Raw genomic sequence first — 14860 nt, forward strand, 5'->3', positions numbered from 1 at the left:
ACTCAGAAAATACGTTTTAAAATGTACAACACCTATAACTGATTAGAGAAGGAGGGGAGCCTCCTCAGCAGATCAGGAGTAACAGAAAACATTCATAAATAAAAACAACTAGTAACTATCATAATGTTTAACAGTAAAGGGCTGAAAACTTTTCTCTAAAATCAGAAACAAAGCAAGGATGTCTTCTCCCCTCACTTTTATTCAGCAAAGTAGTAGAAGTTCTAACTGTAGTAATTTAAAGTATGAAATACGAGAATGAAGAAGGACAAGAAAGAAAAGGAAAAATCATTCATGTAGAAAGGAAGAAATAAAACAGAGGTAACAATTAACTATGCAGAAAATCCTATGCATTCTACAAAAAAAGCTTTTAGAACTGATACATACGTGTATCAGGTCTATAGGGTATAAAAATAAATTTTAAAATTATATTGTCACATGCTTACATAAAACATTTGAAAATTGAATTAAAAGTCATTTCTACTTATCATAGCATCATAAACATGTAATATTTAGGGTAGATTTGACAAAAAATATGTGAAAGTATAAGCTAAAAACTACAAAAAATGCTGAAAGAAACTAAAAAGATCTAAATAAATGGGAAGATATACCATCTTCATGGGTTGAAAAACTCAATTTTGTAAAGATGTCAATTAGCAAAATGATTTATAAATCCAACACAATCTCAGTTGACAAACTGATTCTATATATGCTAAAGCCACTGTGCAGCAGATAGGGTGATGACTCTCTCTCTGTGTCAGCCTGGACTAGAGTAAGTCTGGCGGACTAGGTTACTAAAACAGCAGGCATTGATTTCTCACAGTTCTGGAACCTGGGATATCAAAGATCAAAGTGCTGGCCAATTCTGTTCTTGGACATCATCCTCTTCCTACTTGCAGTCAGCAACCTTCTCTCTGTATTTTCACTTGGTAGAAGAGTCTAGTGTCCCTTTCTGTACTTCCTCGACACTCATCCCATCAGGAAGGCCTATGGTCACCACTTCATCTAAACCTAATTACATTTCTAATACCCCAACTAGTTGGGTATGGTGCTGCATACCTATAATCTCAGCACTCAGGAGACTGAGGCAGAAGAATCACAGCAAGGTCAAGGTCAGCCTGGGCTATGTAGTAACACGCTGTTTTAAAAAAAAATAACTCTTCAGCTCTAAAAAATTAGATAAAATCATTAAATCTAATTTTGAGGAGACACAAATGATCAGTCCATAACAACTCCCCTTATATATGGAAAGTAATATCAAAGCCTATTTTTATAGTAATATTATTAAGTAGTATATATTATTGATGATTATATATCATTATATTAGCCAAGATTTAGCACAAAATGATATGACCCTTAAAGATCAGGTACAGCACATAGTTTATAGCAATGAGGGGAAAGTTTACAAACATAAAAAATATGAAAAGAAGGAAAAGGGAAAAATATACTAAAGAATACAAAATATATTTAATTTTCTGGCTCTTGTTACGGCTAAAGACAGAAGCTTGTAAAATGAAATGCAGTTAGATTTTGCAGGACTTGCTCACTTGATTATTGATTTATAGGATTCATGTCTGTCTTTAATACTTATCGAAATTCTACATACCAGACATGGCTACAACATCCATGAGAACATATAAATTCAGAATTTTCCTCACCTTCTGAACTAAATGTGTTTCATATGTATTTTATTTTAGACAGTATCTTGTTTTTGAACAGCTCTTATATAACAAGATTTCAAACCATGTACTCCTGCAAATTATAATGATAAACTTTGCGATTTACCTATTTTTTCTGCTTTATAAACCTTTTTCATTGGATGGTAAATATACATAAGCGTCTCAATCAACATCTGTTGGAGGTTCTAACTCAACACATCGATGAAACCTACTTTAGCATATACATGGATACCTTAGATTTAGTCTGCAGAGCAAGCACAGTCTGTTAGCTTTAAAAAAAAAAAATGTACTTTTAACCCAGGACTATGAGACATGGAGACATAGATCTAGAGGTAGACATAGCTAGAGCAATAGACATGAATCCAAATTGCCATTAAAATAGGAACACTAGGGTGACACTCTATTAGGAGCCAGAGGCAGGATTTACCAGGACCTAAGGGCCAAGGAACTTTAAAGGATCGAAGTTAGGAATGGACAGTCCAAACAGGCAAATGGTAAAGCTGTCACTGATCACAAACAGAAGTTTGGTGCTCACAATCAGATTTCTGCATTCCTTGAAGTCTGGTGTTTGGTAGAATAGGGAGATATGTTTAGTATCATAGCTCCAGCTCAAATAACTTCACATTTACACAGAGCTACAGCATGTGTTCACACATATTTATATAAATGATTTTTTTGCCTATAACTCTGAGAAGCTCTTCAGGCTAGAAACTGAAGTTTAAAGATGATATTTCCTCAAAGTTATTACTTACATGATAGTAGTAATGGCTGATATCTCTAATTTCAAGTTCCTTGTCTGCTTAGTTTTTCTTTTTTTTCCCCAAATCATCGATGTACCAAGAAGTAAAAATCATCTAAAATCTACACCGAAGATTCCATTCCAACATTCAGAACAACTCCTCAAAGTAAAATGTATTAACACCTAAAAATGAATGTTTTTAAAATGTAAAAAATATTTTATGATCATTAAGTTAGTAAGCTACTAACATGTTATAAAACTTTATACTCGTAGAACATTTCCCATACCTCACAGAAATAGTAAAATGGCCCAAATAATGTCTTACTACTCACTGAATATTTATATCTGCTGACTTTTATTAAGTTTTTTACATTAAATACTGTAAAACTTGCTAAGGATAAGCTATAAGCAGGAAGGCACAATAGTATGAAATTCTACCATCATAGTTTCTAAGTGTGTCAGAAAAAATAAGTAATGACAGTAAAATGAGTCACCCAGGTGCAACAGATACATTTACTTTAAATCCAGAATATTTGAAATCAAGCATCTCACAGAATATATGAAATTAATTAAGTAAAAATTAGTTTACCTGCATCAGAATAAGTGCCAAATGGGAGTGACAGCAACACTAGACATCCAGTCTTTCAAGTGTTCAGCAAAAAACCATGCTAATGTTCTATACTACAAGTGTCTTTCAAAATAAAATATATCTGGATAAAATATAAATATTTGAGAACAGTAGCAACCTGTCTAAACCCTAGATAGAAGTAAAATGGAATTTTGAAGCTATGAAAGGCTCTTAGATTCATTTAGTTTAATTCCTTCAATATAGGAGTGATAAAAATGCAGCCTACCAATTGAGGAAGCAACTGGCTTTTCTACTTTGTCTTTTTTTTTTTTAATTATGAAACAGTTACTGAATGTCTTCTATGCATCCAATGTCTGTGACTTGGAAAGTGTGTCATTACAAAGAATAACTTCAATAAGCATTAATCATTTGCTTACATGTTCACAGTGTATTTTATGTAAACGTATTGAAGTAAAATTAGTATTATTTTTAAAAGCTCATTAATCATAACACTGTGCCATTTATTACTTGGCAAAGTATGTCTTAAATCTTTATTCATTTATTTTAATGTGGATTATGGTTAATTTAGGAAAGTAAGTATGATATTACATCATCATCATTATTATTAATGATACAAATTCAAGGAATCCACAAACTGGAAATCATATAATAATCCTATGCCCCTGACACATTTTTCCATACTTTCTTCTTTAAGATCAACCTACCAAGTCCAGTTCTAAAAATTGAAACTACTGTCTCATAAGTGAGAGAATTCCTAATACCCTTTAATTTATATAATTCCTGAAGAATGGTTAAGTCAGTTCCAAGAAAAAAAAAGCCATAATAGTAATAAACACTGCTTTACTTTATATGCATTTGTCTACTTTCATTTACCTCCACTAACAAGTGACGTTAACTAAAATTACAAATGATCTAAAACTATTTATATTATTCAACTGAAGAAAATATATGAAAAAGTTGAACACAAAAATGGAGAATAGAGTGATGTTAGAGATAATAGAAGATGAGGAAGCTTCAAGAATTGGTTTTTCTGAAGAGAAGGGAGGAGTAACACAAAGGACCAAGATGGAATTCTGCCATTGTGAATGCATTTATTATGCATCAAAATAAGCTAATTTTTAAAATGAGGAAAAACAAAGAAAAAAATGATCCCCCCATGAAAACTGCAACTGACGCGGCAAGAACTGCCAGAGAAAAACAGAATGTTGAAGTCCAGTGAAATTCAGCATCATCAGGGAGAATGCTGAAACAGGGTAGCTTGATAAATTTCAGTGGATGCTGGTATTTCACCCAGCAGTTACAAGTCCAGTCTGAAGCCCCAGCTCCACGGCTAGTGATTTGATGTGTTCCTGATGTGGCCTGCTGGTGCCAGAGTGCGGCAAAAGCTGGGGCAGTGTATTTCGGTATATTTGGCTGTCCTGGCACAGAGCCTGCATACTGGTTCAGCTGTTTTGGGCTGAAGCAGCTCCCTAGGCAGAAACTGTCAAAAGGCAATTTAAAGAGGCAAAACACTTTTTATCCCAATTCTTATCATAGCTGGCATTCGAGAAATTCTCTATAAGATCAGTGACTGACTACAGAAATGAAGGAAAAGAGACTTTACTGATCACACATTACAAAGAATATAGTTTGGGAGAAAAATGGGGAAAAAAAAGTCATTAAGTATGACTGTAGCTTTCATCAAGTAACAACAGTAATCCCTGGAGGGGGAGGAATCTGATTTCCAGTGTCACCACATTACAATATTCCTAGGGGCCTATTCTCAAAAAAGTGGGCAGGGGGTATACAAGGAAACAGGAACGTATATGTACTTTCTTTGAATTTATTTCTAGTATTGACTCTGGGGCTTATCTAATCTAATTTTTACTACTTATTTTAAAAAATTCTTTTCTGTCAATTGAATTTCCTTTTCTTAATTAATTTGGAAGAAAAGAATGATGAAAAATGAAGAAAGCCTAAATGCGTTATGAAAATCCAAGAAGGTGAAGAGAAAAGAAATGGGTATAAAATATTTGAGAAACTAATTCTCTTTATTCAGTTTCCTATTTGCATGGTTCTTTCATAGTCCTTCCTAGACATGTGCAGAGCAACAAAATATTTTCATCACTCAGTGTACATGTTGTCCCTAGACGAGGACAAACAACATGAAGCTCTGTCTCCCGGTCTCAGCAATCATATTTAATATCCTTCTCATAGTCTATCTAATGCCATGTTTTTCTGACAGTTTTGTGCTTTTAGTTGCTGTTTGAAGTATAATGTCAAAGTGCTGCCTAGCTTTTATAATAAGTAGTCTGTAATATGTCTTTTGGCAAAAATGCATGTATTAGATAAGGTTTATTCAGACATGAGTTACAGTGTTGGTGACTGTGATTAATGTGAGAAGACAGAAAAAAAAAAAGAAGAAGAAAGAAGAAAAGGAAAAGGAAATGAAAAAGCAAAGGAAAGTAAAAGAGAAATTTGCCCATTCCAGTCACTCGAAAAAAATGCTAAAGTATATCTATAGTATGTACTTAAACTGTAAAAAGATGAAAAAGCAGCTAAATTTGTGATTCAGAAGATGACAACTGATAACAAAAACCGGAGTGGAAAGCATTTGGTCAAAGGCTAAAGACATTTATAGTCAAATTATCCAAAATGTTTTCACTTGGTTAATATTTTAGTATAAAGAAATACCATATCAACTAATTGCTGATAGAAAATAAATAATATGTCTTTAAAGATAAGAATACATAAAATTATGTATTAATTGGTTGACAAAAAAAAATAGGGCCAGAAGTTCATAGGACTCAAACCATATATTTCCTCTAAGGAACAGCAACTCAGTATGCACTGACAACTTGTTCATGGTAACTTTACAGAATACAAATGTTCTGAATCAGGAGATTCAACCATAAAGAGATTTAAAATTTCCCTACAAAGAAAAACTCAAGACCAGATGACTTCATTTCACATTTTTCCAAAAACTAAAGAGAAAGGAAGGCTTCCAAAAATATTCGATGAACCCATTTTACCATGATACCAAAATCTGATATCAAAAACTTAAGAATAGAATTAGCATATGATCCAGTAATTTCATTCTGGATATATATCCAGGAGAAATGAAAGCACAGTCCCCTGAAACATGTACACAAATGTAGCCTTAATGATAGTCAAAGGGTAGAAAAAACTCAAATGCTTATCGCAAAGAAATAATCTGATATCTATATCTATATATAGAGAGAGATATATGGTATAAGCAATAAAGTGGTAATAATGTTACAACTTAAATGAACTTCAGAAACATTGTTCTAAGTAAAAGAAGCCAGAGGCAAACAAGTCAAAAATTGCACAATTCAGCTCATTCATGTAAAATATCGTGAATAGGTAAACCCAGACAGAAACAGTGGCTGCAGCAAGGGAATGGCTGAGAATATTTCAATGGCTATGGGATGTTTTCTTGTGATGACAAACATATTTTGAAACTAAAGGTTATGATTGTGTAATATTGTGAATAATGAGCTATATTCCGATGAATTATACAATTTAGATGTGTTTTGGTTTTTTTGGGGGGAGGATGTCTTTTTGAGAAAGTTTCAATATGCAGTTTGGGCTGGACTTGAACTCACTTTGTAGCCCAAATTGGCCTCAAACTCTCAATAATCCTCCTGCCTCAGTCTTCCAAATGCTCGGATTACAGGCATGTGCCACCACACCCAGCAAATTACCCAGTTTAAAATGGTCAATTATAGCTATCTGAATTCCACCACAATTAAGGGGAGAAAACATGACAACAAAAGTAATCTATGGTTTTCTGTGAAAAAGTAAATACTCGTTATGTTTCCAAAATGAAACTGCTGTTCTGTCTTCTACCTTTCAATACCTTAAATATGAAAGATACAGGCAAACTGCAACTTACCAAAATGCTCTAATCTCAGCACATTTCTAACCTCCTACTTTCTTTACCAGGAAACTGCCATCTAATCTCACTGCCATTATTGATCAATAAACTAAATTTCCCCAAAGCACACTGTTGTTTTTATAGTTCAGATTTGCTCCTACTTGTCTCAAGTTACTGGCATGTCCTAATGTCTCCTAAATCCAGTAGGGGGTATGGAACAGTTCAGTGGCACCTCATTTATGCACATGCCACTTTTCTAGTAACATCAATTATCCAGAACCCACTCACAAATCAAAAGATGGTCAAAACAACTCCTGCCCAGTGCTTGTGTTTACTAAAGCCATATACTAACTGATTATTGGAAATTTATTCAGGACCTCCAACATTCATAGATAATTTACTTTTGCTAGAACTACTTCTTTGAGCCATGATATTTGCATTCCCAACGCCATGCTGATTAGGAACATGAAGAAAGACAGGAGCTGCTGCAGCACAGCACAAAGATTACTGGCAGTTTTACATGAATAGCAGAGGCGGAGGAATTATAAAAAGCACATGTAAGAATTTAGGCAGTGTAACAACCATTTGATTAACAGGTAAACAGCCTTTGTAAAATAATTAATGTGTACCAAATTATCTTTCTGTTACCCCAAAGTCATCAAGAAAAAAATTAAACTGGGTTCATTCTAGTATCTTAAGTGAAGAATGTAAAATATAGTTTTGTAAGACTTCTACTTAATATACTTAAAATCAAAAGAACCTGGAATTTAAGAGAAAGAACAACTATTGTCAGATTTTTAAAAACTACTTTGGCACTATATCCCAGTGAGTAGCCACAAGGGATTTTAGAAATTGATTATGTTAATAAATTAATACTCATCAATACAATAAATATCTTCTGAGAACATACTGCAACCTCATTAAAAAGCAATGTAGAAAGAGTCCTGGGCTTATGGATACCTAGTTATATACCTTGTTCCTGCAACTTGCTCCCAGTTGTGTTACTCTATAAACATTTGACCAATTCTGTCTCATTTTCCTCTATAAAACATATAATACTTACTTCACAGGAAGTTACACTGTAGAAGGTAGGCAATAAATCTGTAGAACTGACAATCCTAAAAGGTAGTACTAAGAAGCAATAAAAAGGGTTTCAAAAAAAGAAACTGATGAATGATAAGGCCATTGGCAAAAGGCAGAGTTAAGGATTCAGTGAAAGAATTCTCATTATTTCTTATGACTTGTCTTCTCAATTATCACTGTTGTCAAAAGAATCTTGGAGAACATATATTTCATTTTTACAATTAATTGTTTTCCTCATCCTCAGCAGAGTTCACCTGATATCAAATTCATATCTCTAACAATCTGACTATGTCACTGGGTCTCAACTCTATTTTTCTCCAAATATTTTTGATGATCTCATCTAAGGCCATACCCTTATGTCATATTCATCTTTCGTCGTGATATCTTTTTTGCATTTAAAATAAAGGAGACTGAAAAAAGCCAATGGAAAAGAAAAGGAAGAATCTAGGGGTGGGAGAAGGGCAGAATTCAAAGGACATAAAATTACTAGCATCATCAGCACTGTAGTATTTTAGAAAACTGAATTACATAAAATATTTTATAAATGCTACTGTATAACATAGCTATGCACATAGGCAGATAACAGTGTTAGTCATTAAGTCATCCTTTCTAGGAATATCTCTTGGGTGGATATCAATATTATTTACATGTCTTCACTTGGTAAATGGAGATACCAATATGTCTACCTCAAGGTTATGGTAAAGACTGAACAGTACATGATTCTGAACGCCTCTAAAAAGGGCCTTGCTCATATTAAATATTGTGTTAGCTTTCCATTATGATGACAGAATACCTGAGAAAATCAATTAAAAGGCAGAAAAGTTTATTTTTGGCTGATGGTTTCAGAAGCTTCAGTCTAGGTCACTTGATCCAATGAATTTACACCTATATTGAGACAGTATATCATGGCAAAATTACATGACAGGAAATTTTCTCGCTTCATGGCAGCCATGAAGCAAAGAGAGACTGAGAAAAAAGAAAAAAATATGGAGGCCACACACAAAATATGCCCTTCAAAGGGACACCTGCAATGATTCATTACCTCCAACTAGGGCCACCTTCTAAAGTTTCCACCATGTCCATTAAGTTGAGAATCCATAAATGGGTGAAACTCTTCATGAGCTCAGATCCCTAATGGTCCAATTCCCTCCAAAAGAGGTCCCGCTTTTGAACACTGCTGCATTGGGACCAATCCTTCATCACATAAACTCTAGGGGACATTTAAGATGCAAACTCTAAGAAATACTAATATAGATGAACTGTATTAGCTACACGTATACTGCAGGTCTTTGATAAATGTGCAATCCTTCAACAAACATGCATCCAAGCAAAAGCAAATGGCACCTGATCTTTAATACTAATCATACAGATTAAACTCAGTGAAATATCCATACACCTTAACAAGTCCTTTGTAGTATATGCCTGAGCATTTTTATATCTGTATTTTTAAATCATCTGAAATTTGTAGAACAGAATTTCAAACTGACTTCAGAAAAGGAACTTATCATGATTTATCATTTCAATCAGCTAATTTACCAAGTATCATTTTAAGAAGAGCAATTATATACCAGGTATGATGAAAACATGGGAAAAAAACATATATAGTTAAAAATTCACTTCTGTAAGTAAGAGGCCACCCACTGCCCTTAACTGCTTTGGAAGTCCATTAAAATCAGTAAAGGAAACAGACACTAAAAACTTTAAAGTTCTTTTATGTTTACTTTCTTCAAGTAAAAATGCTATCTTTGACATGTAGACTTTAAAGGGCTACATTACTAAGGATTAAATTGGTCCATTAAAGGAATAGGATAGCCCAATGTTGATATTTATTTTAAAACTGTGAAATGTTGAAAGTAATTTCTGTGGTCTGTTTTAAACTATGAATCACAACAGAGTTAATGGACGTTAACATAAATAGCAATGAAATAATAAAATTGTAATTTGATAAAGGTGTAGCCATACACATTTCATAAAAATGAATATATCATCTATGACTAAAATGCTACATGTATCATTTTATATGTAAAGCTTAATTTAAATTAGTCCTCTGTATTTCCATCACACATAAACACACGCATGCACATACAAACTTACACACACACACACAAATCACTTTAATCTGCCTGAAAGAACTTACTCCTCCACTGACTATTAAGATGAGATGTCATACTGTTATCTGAGACTATTTACAATGAGAAGTTTTCATTGTAACTTGTCACCAATTTACAAATCTCCCAGTGTGAGTCTCAACAATCTCTGATTTCTTTTTGACATTTTTGAACAGAACAGAGGGGCGGGATTATATAAAGCACCCTTTGTGTTTCTTCCTTCCTCTTACCTGCATTCCTGATTTCTAATTATTTGAAAACAGGTTTCTTGGCTAGGAAAGAACTCTTAAGGATCTCCAAAAAAAGAGCTCCTGAAGAATTCCAGATATTCTCTAAAGTACGTGATACAGAAATTGTGCAACTGGAATGAGGTGTTAGTTAGATTCACTTAGCAAAAATTACGACTACCAAAACAAGAGTTACATTAAACTCTATTGTCTAACAATTACAAGTATTCAAAATAAATGTTATACATTGGCGTTTAAACTTTCACCTGTACACCAATGCATTTGCCTTGTTTTTTGCCAATTACAAATACTTGCTCAGAATTCCTTTACAATTGACAACTTGACAGATGGTCACATCACTCATGAAATTTCCTGTTCAGTTCCATATTTTAAAATCAACTGGAGTGGCATGTAGACTAGCAAGACGCCTCTCCAACAAATAGAACGCCAGCAACCTTTCTTTTTTGAGGTGGAAACTCAACAGTTCTGTTTATATTAATACAACTTTAGTGCATTTCCTTCTCTGGAAAATATAGCCAGCATTATTTATAAAATACTGACTTAATTTCTTATAGTTTTTTTTTTCAAAAAAATGGCTTTATTTTTTATAGTCTTAGTCAAGTAAAAGAAAGTTCTAGACAAAAAAATTTTTATGATACCAAAATTTTACACCATAACAGTAAAATCATTTCCCAATGGCTTTCTTGTCTTTCAAAGGAACCTGACATAAAAATCTCAAGTTTTTTTTTATGAATTCAAATCCTAGAAGTATTAACTGAGCTACATTAATAAGAGTTAAGTAATGCAAGAAATACAAGGGAAATATTTTTTTTTCCAAGTCCACTTTGGCATTTTTAGCCTTCTCTTAATTCAAGACAAAGTTTACAAGAAGCATAGAAACTGGTAAATACCACATTGCAGTAACCAAAGTTTAAGAAATGGATAGTTGGTATTAAATACAATGTGAAAACTACAAGACATTTTTATCTAAAAACTGATAATATATTAAGTTAGAAAACCCTGGTAAAAAGATTTAATGGACATAGCACTTAACTTTCATTAAACACCTACAAAATTTTAACAGCTTAAGGGCAAAATATTAGATTACTGCTCTAAGATAGAAGTAGAACTTAATAAAAAGATGGTTTTTATTTCTAATGACAACCATATTTTGATCTCTTAATACAGCTAAAATGAAGGCTCTATCTCAGCAGTTGATACAAAAAATTCTGACGTCTTTAGAAAAGGTAGTGTCACTACAAATTCTCTAACTAAAACTAATTTCCTAATTATAACTTATAATATTTGATGAAACACTGTATTTAAATATAGTATGACAATAAATTAGGAAAGCTTATTTTTCATAGCCAGTTTTTTGTCACTCTAGAACTTTCGTCTTTCTATACCTTTGCAATAAAAGGGCTAGCATCAGTAGTCCTCTTAATTCACAAATGATCAATCACTGAACTTGATTTCAAGTTCCAAGAGCAACTTCACAAGAAAGACAAAAATCAAAACCCAAAATTTCCAAACTAAACACTATTGTTCTATTTACAAGTTCAATGTGAACAAAGGAACATAGAGCCATGGGGCTTTTGTTTGATTAACATTTGCTTGTCACCATACTGGTCATGGGTTTACAAAAAAGGCTGAGAAGTTCCTTCTCTGGATTGCAGTCTGGGAAGCAGAAGCTAAACAGTTTCTACACAATGAGGAATCAGAAAATGTATGTGGTCTTCTATAGTAATATCTTCATTGGTATTTAATTGTTCTTTAAAAAACACTGATGCATTACCGATCAGAGACTTGAGGAAAAGTGTGTGTTTTCCCCCATTTCTCACTACAAAGACTTCTCAAACTTCTGTTTGCAATTAAGGGCAATATTCCTGACACTTTGGTGTTTTGTTTTCTGAGTTTTTCAGCTGACTTTACATAGCAAACATAGGTACATGTTTAATTTGGTAATTATACATTTATTCGAAAAATATAGGTGTTTTATGATAGTTATTCAACATTACCTTTTTTAAGTTAATTTTTTAGAAGCAAGATTAAAAATAGCTCCAAATGCATAACAATATAGGATTTCTCAGACATGGCAAAAATTCTGAATGTGGTTTAAAAACTGACTGAAGTCTGAGAAATTATCTGTGAAAAATACAGTACCTGACAAATTGGAAGGTTACTTCTATTCAGTAATCCATGTTGACCTTTACAGGATCAGTCTCATTACAGTATACATGGTGCCAAAACAAACAAAGCATTATCCTTTTTATCACTAAAGTTTGGTTTTTGTAAACTAATGACAGTTTTCTTCCAAGCCAGGACTTCTAAAACCTATTTGGTTCCTATAACTATACAGCTGAGTATCTCTATTTTTATTCCTCTCATTATGTAAGTAGTATGAATTAAATAATTGACTTGATGCCAGTGAAGGAAACAAATCCTATCATGCGATGGGATTAGGAGGGCTGAATACAGAATGTCTTCTTTTTTTTGAAAGAAAGTCTTAGTTTTGGATTTCTGTATAATCACGATAGAGATCAGTTCTGGGATGCAGGGATAAAAACATCCTCATGCAACACATTTATACAAGAAACACTACCCACATTATTCCTTATGGCCATCATCTTTCCTCTTATAATGTAAATTGTTTATTCTAAGTAATAATGATAGAAAAATATTATTTCTAGTATATTTGGTTTTACTCTACTAAGGTTTTTATGTCAACAATTATTTATCCATTGAGAAAAATGTACTAAATATCAAACTTTATAAGAATATTGCAACAAAGGACCTATAAACTTTTTTTGAAAATTGTCTTTATGTATCTCAACAATATATAATCCAGATCAGCTGGCACCATGACACATACCACATAATCTGAGCTATCAGGAGGCTGATGTAAAAGGATTTCAAGTTCAAAGCAAGCCTGAGCAACTTAAGGAGATCTTGTCTCAAAAATAAATTAATAAAAATGAACTTGGGATGTAGTTCAGTACTCCCTGGACTCAGTTTCCAGTAACACACACACACACACACACACACACACACACACACGCACACACACCATATATATTTTAGATGAACAATCATTGCTTGAAATCTTTGTGGCAAAAAGTGTATCAAGAATCTAAATAACTTTACAAAAGAAATACACCTTAAACACATATAGCATATAATACACCCTGTTACACTTGTGAGATCTTAGATAGCATCATATATCAAAATATATGTTTCTTATATAGATGTGTTTAATAAGGATGTATTTATCCCTGCATCCCAGAACAGACCTATGTACTATGAATATTTACTTTAGGTCAAAAATACCTTTAAACACCAAATAGCATTGTATCAATCCAGATCAGTCTCTGATTCTAAACAAAATATGCTCAGGACAGGTTTTGGAATTGTGCATAAAGAAGAAGATACTTATACTAGCAGAGATATAAATCAGGAGATGAAATAGCTTACAAAGAATCTTTTTAAGTTATCATGATAGGCATTACATGAATATAATCCAAAAGAAAAATTACAAGCATGAACAAATAAACACTGAATATCAGTAATAGAAAAGCATAACATAAAATATTTTCAATTAGCCCCACCCAAATAATTTCAAAAAAGAATAAAGTTGGAGAACTCACATTTCCTTATTTTAAAACTTACCATTAAAGCTACAATAATCAAAATAATATGATAGTAGCATAAGGATAGATACTTAGATGAATAGAGTAGGTAACCATGCATGTATGGTTAACTGGAAAGAAGAGTTTCTTCTACAAATGGTTCCATGATGACTGAATTTTAACCTACAAAAAAATGAAGTAGGGTTCCTACTTCACATTAGACACAAACATTAACTCAAAATGGATCAACAACTACAAAGCAGAGCTTAAACTTGAAAAACTCTTAGAAGAAAACAAGAGGATAAATTTTCCTGATCTTGGACATGGCAACTGAGTATTAGATATGATACAAAAATCATAGGAACAAAAGAAAAATACATAAATTGGACATCTTTAAAATCACTAACTTTGTATATCAAAAATTGTCAAGAAAGTAAAAAGACAACTATATAATAGGGAAAATATTTGCAAATCACATATCAAATAAATGTTAAAGATTAAAAACTCTTCCCTTCTTAAAAATGTATAAAAGACTTGAATAGACTTTTTGCAAAGTTACACAAATATTCAATAAGCACATGGAAATTGCTCAAGTTTATTAGGGAAATAAAAATCAAAATAACAGTGAGATACCATATCATATCTATTAGGATTGGTTAAAATTTTTAAAAATAATCACAAAAATATTCAAAAATCATACAGCACTGATGTAAATGTGAGTGGTACAGTCACTATAGAACCTGGTTTGGCAGTTTCTCCAAAAAACTTAGTTGCAAATTACAATATGTTCTAGCAATTCAAATTCTATGTATACACCAAAGGATTTGATAACAAGGACTCCAAAAGATACTCTTATGCCAATGTTCATTGCTGTATTACTCATAATACTCCAAAGTTTAAAACAACCCATATGTCTACCAATAGATGAATAAATA

General features: G+C 32.6%; 1 protein-coding gene across 2 annotated transcripts in view; it reads right to left on the bottom strand.

Moving 5' to 3' along the window:
- The window catches only part of Macrod2 (mono-ADP ribosylhydrolase 2), a 1970011-nt gene that overhangs the window by 1527698 nt on the left and 427453 nt on the right, over positions 1-14860 (bottom strand). The gene's annotated exons all lie outside the window — the stretch shown is intronic.

This window comes from Cavia porcellus, unplaced genomic scaffold (genome assembly GCF_034190915.1).
Source record: "Cavia porcellus strain 051 isolate PalLab524CR breed Dunkin Hartley unplaced genomic scaffold, mCavPor4.1 scaffold_5, whole genome shotgun sequence".
NCBI classification, from domain to species: domain Eukaryota; kingdom Metazoa; phylum Chordata; class Mammalia; order Rodentia; family Caviidae; genus Cavia; species Cavia porcellus.